General features: G+C 45.3%; 1 long non-coding RNA gene across 2 annotated transcripts in view; it reads right to left on the bottom strand.

The window, feature by feature from the left end:
- Positions 1 to 486: 486 nt before the first annotated feature.
- LOC109579098 (uncharacterized) overlaps positions 487 to 19129 on the bottom strand; it is an 84016-nt gene continuing 65373 nt past the window's right edge. For both annotated transcript variants that reach the window (XR_011564301.1, XR_011564302.1), the window contains one exon: positions 487 to 19129. This exon is cut by the window's right edge and continues 14040 nt beyond it. This is a non-coding gene — a long non-coding RNA (uncharacterized lncRNA).

The raw sequence follows: 19129 nt of genomic DNA, 5'->3' as shown, positions 1-19129 counted from the left end.
GGGGGCTTCCATGGTGGTTCAGACGGTAAAGCATCTGCCTGCAATGCAGGAGACCTGGGTTCAATCGCTGGGTCAGGAAGATCCCCTGGAGAAGGAAATGGCAACCCACTCCAGTACTCTAGCCTGGAAAATCCCATGGATGGAGGAGCCTGGAGGTCTACAGTCCATGGGGTCGCAAAGAGTTGGACACAACTGAGCGACTTCATTTTTCATTACATACTTTTACCAGACCCACTCCCACAACATACATCTTAAATTAACAAGATTATAACTAACAATAGAAAGGTCTTAGCAGGCCCACTCCCACAACATATGTCTTAAGATAACAAGATTAGTCAGGAAACTTTCTTGTTAAGGAGAAACATATCCTCAAGGGAGATACATTTTATATTGACTAAAATACAGCAATGTAGAAAAAAAGAGTTTGTCTTTTTCTTCTTGAAAGCTCCAGACTCCTTTCTCCTCAGTGGGGATCCTGGACTTCTTATCAACCTACCTAGGAATTGACTCTCTCGTTTCTTCCATCAAAATGGTTCATTGTGCCCCAAACCAGCTAATGCTGTGCTTCCAGTATCTCAGAAGTTGAGCATCAGATTGTGTTATTAACCCAAATTCATTTGAGAGCAGCAGCTAAGCTGCCACCCATACTCAGAGTCCCACCATCTTCACCAGTTGCCCTGGTAACTTTCTTTGCTTTTAACTCCAACACCATGAAAACTAAATGAAAATGAGCCACTTTAAATTAAATATGAGAAACAATTACGTTTTGACAGTTTAATTGCTTTCTCTCTCCTAGCCTAACTTTCTAAACAAGATACTGCACACATCAAGTATGCCAATTGTATTTTTAGATTCTTTTGCAATTAAGAAAGTATAAAGGAGATAAAATAATTGGTGGGCTAAATGCTTCTTTCTTGAGGGAACTATATTAAGGAATGAATGCTGAGCCATCACATCATAGCAATTAGCTTTGAAACCATTGTGGACAGATGGAGACTTCTCCATGAAACCACAATGCTATCCTTCACACTCTCTCTTCTGTTTCATGTTGCCCAGCCAATCGAGGATCAACAAATGCATTACCCCACAAGGATTGGGTGGGTTCATTGCCCTGTGGTCTGAGTGCCCCAAGGTGGCTCCAGGGATGGTATCACCTGTGCCCACCCAGGCAGAATTGCTACTGACTTATCCTGGGAGGTGACTTCAGCATCTGAGAACTGTGGATGAGTCTGGAATATGATATATTGCTGTAAAATTTCCCAAAACCAATTCAAACTATTCAATGGGGTGGGCTAGGTAAGATCCTAAATGGTAAAATCTCAGTCAGTACCATCAAGATGGTATTGAAAAAATCTACAAACAATGCTGGAGAGGGTGCAGAGAAAAGGGAACCCTCTTACACTGTTGGTGGGAACGCAAACAGCCACTATGGATAACGGTGTGGAGATTCCTTAAAAAACTGGAAATAGAACTGCCATACCACCCAGCAATCCCACTGCTGGGCGTACACACCATGGAAAACAGAATTGAAAGAGACCCGTGTACCCCAGTGTTCATCGCAGCACTGTTTACAATAGCTAGGACATGGAAGCAATCTAGATGGCCAGTGGTAGACAAATGGATAAGAAAGCTGTGGTATATATACACAATGGAATATTACTCAGCTATTAAAAAATGCATTTGAATCAGTTCTAATGAGGTGGATGAAACTGGAGCCTTTTATACAGAGTGAAGTAAGTCAGAACGAAAAACACCAATATAGTATATTAATGCATAAATAAGAACTTTAGAAAGATGGTAACAATGACCATATATGTGAGACAGTAGAAGAGACACAGATGTAAAGAACAGACTTCTGGACTCTGTGGGAGAAGGCGAGGGTGGGATGATTTGAGAGAATAGCATTGAAACACGTATATTACGATATGTGAAATAGATCACCAATCCAGGTTCAATGCATGAAACAGGGTGCTCAGGGCTGGTGCACTGGGATGACCCTGAGGGATGGGATGGGGAGGGATGTGGGAGGGGGTTCAGGATGGGGAACACATGTACACCCATGGTTGATTCATGTCAATGTATGGCAAAAACCACTACAATATTGTAAAGTAATTAGCCTCCAATTAAAATAAATAATTTTTTTAAGATGGTGTTGAAAAAAGACAAAAAGGATGTACATCAAAGCATTAACCCCTGGATAGTGAGATGAATGGTGAGCTTTAATTCTTCACCTTTTTCTCTTATAACCAATAAAATGTAAAAGTTACACGAATCTCTACAGGGTAGGGTTGAAATAACCTGTCAGTTCAGTTCAGTCACTCAGTTGTGTCTGACTCTTTTCGACTCCATGGACTGCAGCACGCCAGGCTTCCCTATCCATCACCAACTCCTGGAACTTGCTCAAACTCATGTCCATCAAGTCAGTGATGCCATCCAACCACCTCATCCTCTGTTGTCCCCTTCTCCTCCTGCCTTCAATCTTTCCCAGCATCAGGGTCTTTTCTAATGAGTCAGTTCTTCTCAATAGCCTGTGATTGAAACCAAATTCAGAATGATGACCACAGAGCATCTATACGTGATGGTAATGTAACGGGCTGAATTGCATCTTGAGAGTCCCTTGGAGTGCAAGAAAATCAGACCAGTCAATCCTAAAGGAAATCAACCATGAATATTCACTGGAAGGACTGATGCTGAAGTTGAAGCTCCAATACTTTGGCCACCTAATGTGAAGAGTTGACTCACTGGAAAAGACCTGATGTTGGGAAAGGTTGAGGGCAAGAGTAGAAGTGGGCAGCAGAGGATGAGATGGTTGGATGGCACCACGGATTCAATGGACATGAATTTGAGCAAACTCAGGGAGACAGTGGCGGACAGAGGAGCCTGGCATGCTGCAGTCCATGGAGTTGCAAAGACTCAGACACAACTTAGTGACTGAACAACAACCTCCATATCCTATGCTGAGGTCCTAACCCCTCAGTTCAGTTCTGTCACTTGATCGTGCCCGACTCTTTGTGACCCCAGGGACTGCAGCACGCCAGACCTCCCTGTCCATCCTGTCCTCCCTGTCCTAACCCCCAGTACCTCAGAATATGACCCTATTTGGAGATAGGGTCCTTAAAGAGGTCATGGAGTTAAAAATGCAGTCATTGGGGTGGGTTGTTATCTATTATGACTGGAGTCCTTGTAAGGAGATCAGGACACAGATGCACACAGAGGGAAGTGGACATGAAGACACAAGGAGATGATGGCCATCTATGAGCAAAGGAAAGAGACTTCAGAAGAAGCCAGCCTTGCTGACACCTTGATCTTGGACATCCAGCCTCCAGAACCGTGGGAAAATTAATTTCTGTTGTTTAAGATGTCCACTGGGATCTTCGCTGTTGGCAGCCCAGGCAGACGGATACAGCACCATTAAGTTACAGTAATGATGATATGACCCAAGCAATTGCTCAGAGCCCAGCATGCAGAAGGGCCCTGCACTTGTCTCAGGGCTCTGCTGTCAACATCTTAAAACTCTTAATAATTTCTGAATGAGCAACCCCGTGTTTTCTTTCGCACTGGACCATAAAGTATTAAGTCAGCCCAGACTGTACCCATTATTCTATGTATATCTCCAATCTTCAAGTTAGACCAAGTAGGTGCTGTCTTATTCACTAAGCATTTATTGAGCACAGGCTGTGTACCAGGCACTTTGCTCCTAAACACAGAGAAAAGTTAAACTCACATTGTATCCTCTAGGAAGCTTAACTGAAGAGAGGGAAAGGCTTGAAGACAAAAAGCTCAATGTCCATATATGGAGGAGGGGAAGGGAGCACCACAGAAGACATGTCCCCAATCCAGATGGCTTCACACCCCCCAAAGCCCGTCCTAGAGACGATGAAATGGAGGCTGACCTGCCCATTTCGGCCAGCTGGTGAATGACAGACTCAAACCCTGGTCTTAAGGTCTTCTTATGGCCTCACCACTCCCCAGAGTGCCCTAAGCGACTTCCCATGTACTCAACATACAGACCAAGGGGCATGGAGCAGATGTGTGGTATATTCTCACCTGATGATTAGCCAGGCAACAGGTATTTTGTGAAGTTATTTTAAAGGCTCGTGTTTGCAGCATGGGGCTCATGAATCACATGAGGCCTCATGCCAGGCCTGTTGCCCCCAGGACAGGAACTGGCTGTAGGGTAGAGGGCCTGAGACTAGGAGTCAGAGAGATCTAAAGGGGAATGGCCCTGGATTAAATCATTTTAGATACAATAGTGTCCGAATCTGTTCCTGGGGCCACAAGGGCTTCCTTTATGGGGTAATGTCCACTCTCAACTGACTCTCGAAGTGTCTGCTCAATCATTTCTTTCCCACTCTAGGCAGAATAACTGATACAAGAAATCTTCATGCTCAGAAATTATAGATGAAGACACTGTTGGGCTACAGTCTGCATTATCGGGAAATACAAAGTCGATGGCTTTATTTCTATTAAATATAACATCCCTGTGTACTGTGATTCACCGCCACCCCCAGTTCTGATGGATTTTGTTCAGTGTTTAAGAATGCTTTCCTCACGTGGCTCAGAGAAGTTCTGCCACGTTAATAATCACATTATTATGGTTATGATTCAAATATGGTTAAGAGATGGGTGGGCTTCCCCAATGGCTCAGCAGTAAAGAATCCACCTGCGATGCAGGAGACGCAGGTTCGATCTCTGGGTCAGGAAGATCCCTTGGAGAAGGGAATGGCAACCCGCTCCAGTATTCTTGCCTGGGAAATCCCATGGACCGTGGAGCCCGGTGGGCCACAATCTGTGGGGTCACAAAGAGTCAGACAGGACTGAGCATGAGCATGAGCAAGAGAAAGGTAAGATGAATTATTTTCCCAACTTTCAAGAAAGTGAAGCGTTGTCATTTATTAAAGCGGGGATTAAAAAAAAAAATACCCCATTCTTTTCTCTTGCACCAACCAGTCCTGGAATCAGCACTTGCCCTGCCAGACATGCAAAGGGTCTCAGGTCCCCTGCCGGCCAGCTCAGCACCATTGTTTCCCAGCTAGCAGACGCACTCAGGCCTGTTAGCCTGCGTGCCCCACAGGCCATCAAGAAGAGGCACCAGACTCCATTATAACGTCTCTTAGCACTTTGCGCACCTCCACGGCGTGCTGGCGCGGTACCTGGCTGTGCAAGAGGGGCCTGCAAATGGGATTAGAGACAGAACATCACCTTGCTTGTCTCCTCCAGCCGAGCAAGGGACGAGGCGGGTCGTGCTCAGCAACCAGCTGCATCTTTTGATTTTCTCAGGGGCCACGTGCCAGGCCTGTTGCCCCCTGACCGAATTCCACTTTGATGGATGAACCAACACCCTGCCAGTCGGGGCTGCCGCCTGGGGCCCCTCCATGCAGACGGCGGGGGAGACGGAGCCACAGTGATGCGGTTTCGAACTCTGCACAAGCCAGGTGGTGTCACCGTCTTTCAGCTTTTATTTTGGGGTCGTGGTGGTGATGAGTGTATGTGCGTGTGAATGTGTGTGCTTTCTTCAACTCTTCTAGAATGTAGCAGTCTAGAGAAAGGGTCCACAGGGTTCTAGAAAAGCAGAGGGCAATTCAGTTGATCAGGGCATCTGGGCCAGGCAGGCAGAAAACTGTCTTACCAGCTTATGAAAGAAACACACACACACACACACACACACACACACACACACACACCGAATAATTTGAGGCATCGCCTTGCCTGTCCAAGTTCAGCAGAGTTGACGATTCTGAGCTCTGCTTCGTGCCGTTTGGACCCTGCCCGAAACCCCCCAACTGTCCTAAGCAGAAGAGAATAGGCCCTCTGCTAATTACCCCAGGGGCCAGCTTTCTGCTCCTTTGAAGAGCTCGCTTTGATGTGATGCAATTCTGCTGCCAGGCCCGGCTGTGCCCAGATTAAGCACATAATGAGCAATTATCAGCCGGGCCCTAGGAGTGTGGCTCAGGCAGCTGAGTGGAAACCGGCCTGCGCCCGCCTCGGACTATCCCGGCCGCCGCTAATTCCCTCTGGGACTGGAGTAATTCACTTGCCCACTTTCCTCCACATCCCTGCCCTTGGCCACATCCTTCCCATCTGTAAAATGGGGCCAAGAAGCCTCCTCAGGGAACCTGCTCAGAGGGCATCAGTCAACCGACCACACCATGCTAGAGAAAATATTGGGAAAGATAACAAAGGGTAGCACAGAGCCTCAGGAGGTCAGGTAACACAGTCTCAAAGTCACGTGGGTGACTGTGACCTTGACCAAGCAATGAACCTTCTCAGGTCAGCACGCCTTCCTGGAAAGGCAGGACACTTAGCGAGTCTGCCAGCAGGATAGTGGGGTGGGGAGTTGGGGAAGATCTGAAGCCCAGTGCCTGCAGCCTGGGACTCACTACATCCTGGGGGCCCTATAACCATCGTGCTCACAAATTCAGCCCCAGGCCCTGAGGTGGGAATTGGCAGGCTCGTAATAAGTGAGGCACAGGCTGACAGAGTGACCAGCGTGTTGTCTGCCTTAAAGACCAGGAAAGAATGTTCGAGCTGAGTTCTGAACAAATGATAAGGAAGCAGCTTGGTGGGATCTGAGTCCCACCCTCCTCCAGAAGGTCTCTAAGAGCAAGACCTGGGGATCTTTCCTGATTTTGTCCACCATGATGCTGGGTCTTGTCCTGACAACTTTCCTCAAAGCACAGGACACGTCTCCTGTCCAGGACGAACAATCTACCAGAGCAAAGAGCCTTCTTCTGCATTAAGGGGCTCCAGTCCTTCCAAGGGTCTCCTCCCCGCTCCGGAAATTCCATTTGTTTCCCATCAGACATCAGGCTTGAAAGACAGAGCTCCCTGGAGAGGGAACACGGGACTTCCCTTCTGGGTGGTCCCCTTAACCTGTCATCAGGTAAATCTGAAGAAATTCACCTCCAATAAGAAGCCCCCCATCCATCTGCTCTGGTGCCCATGTGATCGTCTCTGAACTCCCATAATTTCCTCTATTGGGTCCTTACCTCTGGGGTCTTGCAGATGTTTCCATGGGGACAGATTAAGGAGGCTGTGAGCATCCTGGGGCAGAGATCATATCCTGCCTATCTGTCCCTCACAGGTTCGCCATCTAAGAAACTTCGCTTCTTTTCCTTCCTTCCTTTCTTTTAATTTGAGCCACTGGCCTGAGATTATTTCTGAAGAGCAGGCTCTGTGGAGGGGCATGGGGGGAACACAGGCATACACGGTGCAGGCACTGCCACAGAAGGAAGCACCCAGGAGAGGCCACCTCAGTTTCGTGTAAAGCCAGCCTTTGTCATCTTTACAAGTTCTGGAAAGCTCTGTCTGCTTCACCCTTGGGAGCCCTGCCCTCATTTCCGTCCACCTTTCAGACCCTCAAATGAAGCAGACGCTCTTCTGTCCCTCCACACGTGATCCTCTTTCTTCCCTTTAACGACTTTAACGACTTCCTCCCAGCTCAAGTCCTTCAGAACCTGGCCCCCTCCTCTGAGAAACCACCTGTGGTGCCCAATCCAAACAGGACCCCCTCCTCAGCTCTATCCCTTCATGGTTCCTAGCCCCGTTTTTCTTCAAATACTGGTTTGTGGGAATATCTGATGAGGACTCACTTGTGACACCCACTCATCTGTACAACCCACGAAGGCAGCGCCTGGCCATTTGAGCCTTACCGTCCTCCTGGGGCTCGGGACACAGTAGGTGCTCAATAAAGATTTGATGTACAAGTGAATAAGCTTGATTACCAACTGTAGTTTGGGGTCAAGTTATCAATTCTACCCTGAAGCCTAGGTTACGTGACCTACAAACATCCAGAAAGAAATGGGTCTGCTTTTTGTCTGCTCCAATGAGAGCCCCACCCCTGTCCTCTGCCCCCAATTACAGGAGCCTCAGCTTCCACCACCCCTTTTAAGCTCCGGGATCTAATCAAATGGGGTTTTAACAATAGCCAAGACCAGCAAACGTTCGTTAAAATAAAATTCCCCCCCTTTCCCAAGAGGGAGCGTGATAGGCGTTCACCTCCTTTGGGAACCTCCTTCCGCCCAGCCCCCAGGTACAGGAGTCACCAGAGCAGCCTGCCCATGAGCTAAAAGCCTGCTGTCCCCTCAGGGGAGGCTGGAGAAAAGGGCAGCCACTGGGGGGTGGGGGCGCTCACAGGCAGTTTTCACATCTCAGGATCTGAAATGATTGCCTTTCTCTCCTCTCTCTGTGGGTGGGGAGGTGTGTTATGAGCTGGTGGCTTCAGGCTGGGCCTGGAGATGGAAAAGACAGCAGTTGTCAGGAGCAACTTAGCAAGTCCCTCCTCACCCATCAAAACTGAGGCCAGATCCATCCACAGTCCATCCTCAGGTATTTATGCAGCCTGTCCTATGACCAGCCTATACCAGGGGCTGCAAGGGGGCCACAAGTGGGCTGCCAAACCAGGTAACCAGGGAGATGCCTGTTTGGCAGAGAAAAATTAGTGTAACAACACTGATAAAAGAAAAGGGCAGAGCCAAGCCCGGCCCTCCGTGGAGCTGGCTACAGAAGAGGTCCCCGCTAGAGCCCCCAGATTGCCAACGGGAGAAGCCAACGGCCTTCCAGAGAACCCCGTGGGGGTGTCCTTTTCTCCACTCCCACGGACCAGGGACAAGGCCTGGCACCCAGAAGGGCCTGGGATCACTTCCTCTAGCAGTAAAATGTAAGGGAGAAATGCTGAGTTTGGGGTCAGATAGCGTGTCAGTTGCTCAGTCGTGTCTGACTCTTTGCAACCCCGTAGACTATAACCCGCCAGGCTCCTCTGTCCATGGGATTTCCCAGGCAAGAATACTGGAGTGGGTTGCCATTTCCTTCTCCAAGGGATCTTCCCGACCCAAGGATCGAACGCCGGTCTCCTGCACTGCATGCAGATTCTTTACCATCGAGCTCAGACAGGTCAGGGTTTAAATCCAAACGTGGGCAGTTGCTGAACAAGCCCGTTATCTCTCTTAGCTTTATCTAGTTTCATCTTCTTTGATCTTTCACGTGGGTTAAACATTATATCTTTTATGAGATCCTTGGGATAGCTATGGGTGAAGTTATGGATGCCCTCCACATATCACCCTGGTGCATGCACCAATGTCTTTCTCCATGTAATGAAAACGAATGTCCTGGGTAGAAAACATGGCCTTCAGTGGGGTTTCCCCACCCGGCAGACCTGCCTCTCTCTGAGCTAGAATTCATGCCAGTGTTTCCCATCACTCTGTTTGAGTCTGGAGCTCATGCTAATTCATATGAGAACTCAACTTGCCCTGCACATCTTCTTAGCTTGGATAGAAAAAGTACAGTCAATGATTAGGATGAGAACAGACAAGAGAGCCTGAGCTTGAAAAAGTGCTTTAGACTTGGCAGCATTTTGATGTATGGCCTCTCTTGACAGACAAGGACTCTTGTTGGAATGAAAAACACGAAACAGGTGGAAGTAAGTAAATAAAGGGCCCAGCAGGCCCGCCAGTCCAAGAGCATGCATCTGGCTTGAGGTGTCGCTGGGGGCTTGGTCTTTGCTCTGACAGCGTGTGCCAACAGCACTCAGCAGCCTATGGAAGTGCTGATGGGAAGGTGGGTACATTTCATATTGTGATATTTATCATGTATTATGTGATAAATATATATCATAAAATATTATCAAAATTTCATGATATGATAAAATCACAAAATTTCATAGTGATCTGCAGTAATCACCAGGCCCTAAAACTCCAGAGTGAAACCTAGTCATTGGAGCTGTTACATTGTCACAGTTTTGTTATGTATACTTTCCTCTCTATGAAGGATTTGGTATGACTTATCACAAAGACTATATATATACATATACACACATTATAGATAGGTATGTACATAGATACACATATCTATACACACACATATATGTGCAAACATATATATATATATAAACACATGCATACATCCATATACGGTTCACAACAGGGTAAATAAATAAAGAAAGAAAGAAAGAAATCCTGATGAAAAGAAAATAAAAATGGTAAAAATCAGATTAATCCAAGCACTAAGTCATAAAATCTGGAACAGTTGCCAGTTGCTACAGATGGGATGGGGAAGTTTACACTTGAAAACATTCTTTTATTTTACCCCCAAATACTGTCCTCGGAGCTGCCCAGACACACTTGTTGACATCGATATAACAAATCCGCCATGCAAGTGTCTCACCGCACATCACCGTTTTACATATAATTTATTTCGTGGCATGAAACCCACACTACCTTTAGAGCCATGGCCTTCCTCGTTTTTCACCTGGCAAATTTTTCCCAGATATCAGACATCTCCCAGGTCTGGGGAAGCCATCTGACTCAGTCTATTGTAGAAGAGCAGGCTGAGCTTCTTTGGAAATTTTGGATATAGCCGAAGAGGTTTGCTCCATGAAATACAGTTGTTCAGATGTTCCCAATTCCACTGTGAGCTTACAGCCATGGGTGCCTTCATCCACGAGGTGGACAAGCATCATGCTTCCCCCAGATACCAGAAGGACACTATGCCATCGTCTATGGGGAAGACGACATATCCACAGACAAGCCACATTTTGCTTTCTTTGTAATGTGGGAACAAGATGACTTATTATTCCAACAGACTGTCAAAGAGAAGTTTACTATGAGGGATAACAGGAAACAAATTTGTCCACTTATATCACTTAATAACGAATCCAAATTCAGCAGCTTCATTGTTTATTCAATGGTATGGATGGGAGCTTCAGGGCTCACCCCACCTCTGGCACTTATAGCTATGTGTCATAAACCTTAGCCTCCCTGAGCTGAAAGTTTCTCACTCGTGAAATGGGCTAATACGAATACCCACATAATCAAGTTAGTGTGAGGATTAAATGAGAGAATGGATAAAAAGTGTTGAACCATTCCTAGCACTCAATAAAAGTTAGCTGCTTATATTCACATTATTAATTTCATGATGATGCTAATGATGACAATATTTAAAGTTGTGGTTCTCAAGTAGGGACAACTTTACCTCCGAGGGGAATTTGCAATATCTGGAGACATTTTTGGTTGCCTTGTCCAAGAGGGAGGATGTTACTGGCATCTAGTGGGTAGAGGTCAGGATGCTGCTAAACATCTTCTAATACTCAGGACAGCCCCTAGTACAAAACAATCCCCGCTAAAATGTCCATAATGCCAAGGCTGAGAAACCTTATTTTCAAGTATAAACATGTCTTGTTCACAGTTAAATTCTTGCTTTCTAGGAATTCTATTAACATCAGCTAGAGAAACCACCCTTTAAAAAAGAAAAACAAAAAGGGAGGGAAATGCCTTTGCCAATATGCTAACTGGTTATGTAATTTGATATAGTCTGCTCAAACCTCAGTGTTGTCATCTGTAAAATGGCCAGGTTGTACTAGGTGATCTCTAAGAGTCCTTCTGGCTCTGACCCTCTCTGTGATTCTAATTTTCAACAATCCTCTTTTGTGCACGAAGGAAGAGGGGCTGGGCAGAACCAGGCTACATTCGGGATAAATAACAGCACAATAGAATTCCTTTTGGAAATAAATCATCTTTTCATATAAAATCTTCTGAAGACCATTTCGAGAAGAGTAATAGATCTGCCAGTCCAACACCTGCAGGGTGGGTAATAATTTACTTAGCCCACTGACTTAGGGGCAGGTCCTGTTCTTGATAAATGACCCAATTAAGCATCTGTTAATCACAGCATTATCTCATCAGAAGGTGGAATACCTACTTCTCTCAAGCAGTTTCTCAGTGAGATAACATCACAAATTCCCCCAAGCAGTGAAGGGCATTTAACAGCACAGGGAAGAGTCGTGGAGGGGGGAAAGAGGGGGCAATATTCCTCTAGGGACCTTCGGCCCCCAGTGGTTGCTGGGAATATCCCCTATGCCCCATCCCAGCCCTTCCCCCATCAACCTTCCTATAACCTCGGCTCCTGAACTTTCCTGTTCATCTGAGGCCTTGATAATAAAGCAACATCTGCAAAACCTACAAGAACTTTACTGCAGTTAATTGAGTAATTGAAGCAAGATGCAGGGAGAGGTGATCTATGGGCCTGGGTTGAGGGCTGAGAAGGGAGACAACGGATTTATTGCAAAGGCCGTGGGCGGCCTTGGGTCCAGGCCCTGGTTCACGGGAAGTTTGAGGTCATGTGGGATTAAAATATCTTTAGAAACAAATGGAATAATTTGACTGCCATATCAGGAACGCTGTGCCAGTTTATGCCAGGAGACCAAGTGTGATTTATTCACCATGCACCCAACACATTTTTTTGATATCTGCCTCATTAGTCTAAATTTATAGATTATTGAGCAGATGGATATGACTTGTCTGTGTCTGTCTGTCTGTCTCATCCTGATGGTTACATGAAGCTCAACTTTTGCAGTTCAAGATAAGTAAAGTCGTGCCTTAAAGGCCCTAGCACCCTAGAAACTACTCAGGTGGTAAGCAGGGCCAAAGATATTTACAATCTAGTGGTTGTATTTTCTAAAAAAAAAAGGTTTAATAGAGCCAATATGCAATCGGTGGTAATATCTTCTTGTAATTGAATAAATCCATAAATCTTTACATTTAAGCACAATTCACCACCTTGAAGTCATTGGGTACCATGTAATATATTTTCTAGCCTTGCAGATGCCAGATACACATATTATAGATACATAAAATCACCCCTGTGAGCGCCTGGCATCAGATACCTCTGTGACTAGCCAGAGCACACACCCCAGCACCCGGAGGACTGGCCTTTGCGAAGGTTATTGCTCCTTTTGTAGTTTCTCTGCTGCTTTATTAAATCCCAAATTCCTTGCAAAACTGTACAATTTTAATAACTCAAATCCGCGTGGATCATAAAGCTGTCTAAATAGACCTAGCGCCCTGAGTATCAGACAGATCCGCGGGTGATGATGTCGCTGGACCTGATTAACTGGAACAGGTCACCCGACAAGATTTTATTACAAGTGTCATTTAGATTTCTGACAGCTTTACAAGGCTTAATGGCTTTTTATTAAATACATTGTGTTCAAGGAAGCTGACAGTTGGGGATGCCTTGTAAATACAATGCAATGGAATTTCCTTAGAAGCTGGGTGAGAGAAAGCAGAAGGATGGTAGGACATCCCTCCTGGTCCCCAATTCCAGGGCTCCGGAGGCCCAGAGTTCACCATCTCCTGAGGCTAAAGACAAATGACCCCCCTGGCACCACCCCCGCCGGCTCTCCAAACCCGACAGTTCTGCCCCAGGTTGACCCCAGAGGTTTACACGTGAAGCTCTCCAGAGAATCAAATTCCTCGGTCCACAGGGTGACCCGCTCCAGCCATCCACCCACCCCCAACTCCTCCCCTAAACAAGGCATCTTCCTGGGAATTAGTGAGCATGGCCTTCCTGAAATTAAAGTTCTCTGTGAGCCTTAACTAAATTTTGCTTGTTTCTGCCCAGCAGTTTGTTGGACCCATTTGGAGGCAAGATAGAGGAAGGACAGATGGACTTACCGTGTCCCCTGCCATGGCCTTCTCCAGGTGCTGGGTGCTGTGCTTGGTGCACTCAGTAACTTACCTCATTCAATCACATAGCCACCTTGCTGGGCAGGTGCTTTACTCTCCTTTAACAGGTGAGGAAATGCTGGTCCTAGAGGAGTAAACAAATAAAGGGAGACAAGAAAGTAGCATTGTGCTCAGGGGCATTTACTTCTCACCCGATACTGGGAGGAGGTTCTAGTACCAGTTTTAAGGATGAAGATGCTGAGGCTCATGTGACTTCCCCTACACCCATCAGTTCAGTCCAGTTTTTCTGTTGTGTCCAACTCTTTGCAACCTCATGGACTGCAGCAAGCCAGGCCTCCCTGTCCATCACCAGCTCCTGGAGCTTGCTCAAACTCATGTCCATCAAGTTGGTGATGCCATCTAAACATCTCATCCTCCGTCATCCCCTTCTTCTCCTGCCTTCAATCTTTCCCAGCATCACCGTCTTTTCTGATGAGTCATTTCTTTGCATCAGGTGGCCAAAGTATTGGAGGTTCAGCTTCAATATCAGTCCTTCCAAAGAATATTCAGGACTTATTTCCTTGATGTACTGGTTGGATCTCCTTGTAGTCCAAGGGACTCTCAAGAATCTTCTCGAACACCACAGTTCAAAAACATCAATTCTTTGGTGCTCAGCTTTCCTTATGGTCCAATTCTCACATCCATACATGACTACTGGAAAAACCATAGCCTTGACTAGACAGACCTTTGTTGGCAAAGTATTGTCCCTGCTTTTTAATATGCTGTCTATGTTGGTCATAACTTTAAGGAGCAAGTGTCCTTTAATTTCATGGCTGCAATCACCATCTTCAGTGATTTTGGAGCCCCCCAAAATAAAATCTCTTAGTTTCCACTGTTTCCCCATCTATTTGCCATGAAGATCTGATGGGACCAGATGCCATGATCTTAGTTTTCTGAATATTGAGTTTTAAGCCAACTTTTTCACTCTTCTCTTTCACTTTCATCAAGAGGCTCTTTAGTTTTTCTTCGCTTTCTGCCATAAGGGTGGTATCATCTGCATATCTGAGGTTATTGATATTTCTCCTGGCAATCTTGATTCCAGCTTATGCTTCATCCAGACCAGCATTTCTCATGATGTTCTCTGCATATAAGTTAAATAAGCAGAGTGACAATATACAGCCTTGACATACTCCTTTCCCTATTTGGAACCAGTCTGTTGTTCCATGTCCAGTTCTAACTGTTGCTTCTTGACTTGGAAACAGATTTCTCAAGAGGCAGGTCAGGTGGTCTGGTATTCCCATCTCTTTCAGAATTTTCCACAGTTTGTTGTGATCCACACAAAAGCTTTGGTGTAGTCAATAAACCAGAAGTAGATGTTTTTCTGGAACTCTCTTGCTTTTTGGATGATCCAACGCATGTTGGCAATTTGATCTCTGGTTCCTCTGCCTTTTCTAAATCTAGCTTGAACATCTCGAAGTTCACAGTTCACGTACTGTTGAAGCCTGTCTTCGAGAATTTTGAGCATTACTTTGTTAGCGTGTGAGATGAGTGCAGTTGTGGGGTAGTTTGAACATTCTTTGGCATTGCCTTTCTTTGGGATTGGCATGAAAACTGACTTTTTCCAGTCCTGTGGCCACTGTTGAGTTTTCCAAATTAGCATATGGAGTGCAGCACTTTAACAGCATCATCTTTTAAGATCTGAAGTAGTTCAACTGGAATTCCATCCCCTCTACTAGCTTTGTTTGTAGTGAAGGTTCCTAAGGCCCACTTGACTTTGCATTCCAGGATGTCTAGTTCTAGGTGAGTGATTACACCATTGTGGTTATCTGGGTTGTGAAGATCTTTTTTGTACAGTTCTGTGTATTCTTGCCACCTCTTCTTAATATCTTCTGCTTCTGTTAAGTTGAAACTATTTCTTTCCTTTATTGTGACCATCTTTGCATGAAATGTTCCCTTGGTATCTCTAATTTTCTTGAAGAGATCTCTGGTCTTTCCCATTCTGTTGTTTTCCTCTATTTCTTTGCATTGATCACTGAGGAAGGCTTTCTTATCTCTCCTTGCTCTTCTTTGGAACTCTGCATTCAAATGGGTATATCTTTCCTTTTCTCCTTTGCCTTTTGCTTCTTTTCTTTTCACAGCTATTTGTAAGGCCTCCTCAGACAACCATTTTGCCTTTTTGCATTTCTTTTTCTTAGGGATGGTCTTGATCGCTGCCTCCTGTACTGTCATGAACCTCTGTCCATAGTTCTTCAGGTACTCTGTCTATCAGATCTAATCCCTTAAATTTATTTGTCACGTCCACTATATAATCATAAGGGATTTGATTTAGGTCATACCTGAATGGTCTATTGGTTTTCCCTACTTTCTTCAATTTAAGTCTGATTTGGCAGTTAGGAGTTCATGATCTGAGCCAGTCAGCTCCCAGTCTTGTTTTTGCCAACTGTCAGATACAGCTTCTCCATCTTTGGCTGCAAAGAATATAATCAGTCTGATTTCAGTATTGACCATCTAGTGATGTCCATGTGTAGAGTCTTCTCTCATGTTGTTGGAAGAGGGTGTTTGGTATGACCAGTGCATTGTCTTGCCAAAACTCTATTGGCCTTTGCTCTGCTTCATTTTGTACTCCAAGGCCAAATTTGCCTGTTACTCCAGGTATCTCTTGACTTCCTACTTTTGCATTCCAGTCCCCCATAATGAAAAGGACATCTTTTTTGGGTGTTAGTTTTAGAAGGTCTTGTAGGTCTTCATAGAACCATTCAACTTCAGCTTCTTCAGCATTATTAGTCAGGGCATAGGCTTGGATTACTGTGATATCAAATGGTGCCTCAGAAACAAACAGAGATCATTCTGTCATTCTTGACATTGCATCCAAGTACTGCATTTCAGACTCTTTTGTTGACAATGATGGCTACTCCATTTCTTCTAAGGGATTCTTGCCCACAGTAGTAGATATAACGGTCATCTGAGTTAAATTCACCCATTCCAGTCCATTTTAGTTCTCTGATTCTTAAAATGTCCATGTTCACTATTGCCGTCTCCTGTTTGACCACTTCCTATTTGCCTTGATTCACGGACCTAACATTCTACGTTCCTATGCAATATTGCTCTTTACAGCATTGGACTTTACTTCCTTCACCAGTCACATCCACGGTTGGGTTTTGTTTTTGCTTTGGCTCCGTCTCTTCATTCTTTCTGGAGTTATTTCTCCACTGATCTCCAGTATCATATTGGGCACCTACCGACCTGGGGAGTTCATCTTTCAGTGTCCTATCTTTTTGCCTTTTCATACTGTTCATGGGGTTCTCAAGGCAAGAATACTGAAGTGGTTTGCCATTCCCTTCTCCAGTGGATCATGTTTTGTCAGAACTCTCCACTGTGACCCACCCATCTTGGGTGACCCTACACGGCATGGCTCATAGTTTTCATTGAGTTAGACAAGGCTGTGGTCCATGTGATCAGATTGGTTAGTTTTCTGTGATTGTGGTTTTCACTCCGACTTCCCCTACACCCATCACTCAGCTCAAATGAGGGGCACAGTCACTTGTTACAGTAGAAATAGCCACAATTCATTGGGAATTAAAGTGCTTTAGATACATGTCTCACTGAAAACTTTTAGCATCCCTATACATACTACATTAGTATCATCCTCATCTCACGGGCGTGATCTAAGACCTTAAGAGGCTCAGTCACTCACTCAAGCTCACGTAAGCAGTCAGTGCCATTCAGGATTCAAATCCTAGCGGGGTTCTGCCTTCCCCAGCTCAAAGCTTATCAGGAAAGCCTGTAAATCTTGTACATCTGTTGATTATTTACTGCTTCCACAGCACTTTTGCAGAGTCATCTCATTAGATGTTCACAAGATGGGAAGATAAATCATTATGACCCCTGTTTTACAGACTGGATAGCTGAGGCTTGAAGAGGTGACATGTCCTGCCCAATCCTGTGAGATTTACAAACTGTGAGTCCAGGGCTGACTCCAGTCACTCTCCTCTCCTCCAAATTCAGGGCTTCACCACCTCCTGGTCCACCATGGAGGGGATTCAGTTCAGTTCAGTTCAGTAGCTCAGTCATGTCCGACTCTTTGCAACCCCATGAATCCCAGCAAACCAGGCCTTCCTGTCCATCACCAACTCCCAGAGTTCACTGAAACTCACATCCATCGAGTCGGTGATGCCATCCAGCCATCTCATCCTCTGCTGTCCCCTTCTCCTCCTGCTCCCAATCCCTAGCAGCATCAGAGTCTTTTCCAATGAGTCAACTCTTCACATGAGGTGCCCAAAGTACTGGAGTTTCAGCTTTAGCATCATTCCTTCCAAAGAACACCCAGGACTGATCTCCTTCAGAATGGACTGCTTGAATCTCCTTGCAGTCCAAGGGACTCTCAAGAGTCTTCTCCAACACCACGATTCAAAAGCATCAATTCTTCAGTGCTCAGCTTTCTTCACAGTCCAACTCTCACATCCATACATGATTACTGGAAAAACCATAGCCTTAACTAGATGGACCTTTGTTGGCAAAGTAATGTCTCTGCTTTTGAATATGCTATCTAGGTTGGTCATAACTTTCCTTCCAAGTAGTAAGCGTCTTTTAATTTCATGGCTGAAATCACCATCTGCAATGATTTCGGAGCCCCCCAAAATAAAGTCTGACACTGTTTCCACTGTTTCCCCATCTATTTGCCATGAAGTGATGGGATCAGATGCCATGATCTCTGTTTTCTGAATGTTGAGCTTTAAGCCAACTTGTTCACTCTCCTCTTTCACTTCCATCAAGAGGCTTTTTAGTTCCTCTTCACTTTTTGCTGATGCTAAACGGACACAAGCAGGACTCTCAGGGTACTTTCTGAGCACAAAAGATCAGCAGCCAGTGGCAGGTGAGCGTCAGTTTGTTAACTGACCTCAATTAACAAACACAATCTATCTTCATTATTTGTAGATTCTGCATTCACCTCCTGGCTAAAATTTATTTGTCACACCCAGATCAGTATTTGCAGGTGCTTTTGTGGTCATGTGCAGACATGCGCAGAATGGTGAAAATTTTGAGTCACTAGACTCATGTTCATAAATGTACTTTTTGCGATACATTTAGTGCCATGTTTATCATGTTTTTGTGCTTTTTGTTGGTGGTGAGTTCCCTGGTTAAAAAGGTCCCCAAGCATGTTACCGTCTGTTACCCCCAAGCTCAAGAAGACTGTGATGTGCCTAATGGAGTGTTAGATAAGCTTCAGTCAAGCATGAGTTATAGTGTTGGTGGCTGCGAGTTCAATGTTGGTGAGTCAACTACATATACCAACTATATACACCCACTTTTTTGTATATGTGTCTTCCCAGGTGGCCCAGTGGTAAAGAATCCACCTGCCAATGCAGAAGATACAGTTTCAAACCCTGGGTTGGGAAGATCCCCTGGGGGAGGAAATCACAACTGACTCCAATATTCTTGCAGGCATAATCCCATGGACAGAGGAGCCTGGTGGGTTACAGTCCGTGGGGTTGTGAAGAGTCGGACGCAACTGAACAGCTGAGCATGCGTGCACATGTGTGTATATATATTAGTATATACAGAAACTAAACAGAAGCACACATTAAACAAGAGTATGTATTGATCAGTTGGCAAAAATGTTATAAGAAGTGGATCATGGAACCCTAACCCTGTATTTCCCTGAGGAGCAATGTTTCCTTACTTGCTATTTC

This window comes from Bos indicus, chromosome 26, assembly GCF_029378745.1.
Source record: "Bos indicus isolate NIAB-ARS_2022 breed Sahiwal x Tharparkar chromosome 26, NIAB-ARS_B.indTharparkar_mat_pri_1.0, whole genome shotgun sequence".
Taxonomy (NCBI): Eukaryota; Metazoa; Chordata; class Mammalia; order Artiodactyla; family Bovidae; genus Bos; species Bos indicus.
This window is presented reverse-complemented; position numbering and strand designations above follow the sequence as displayed.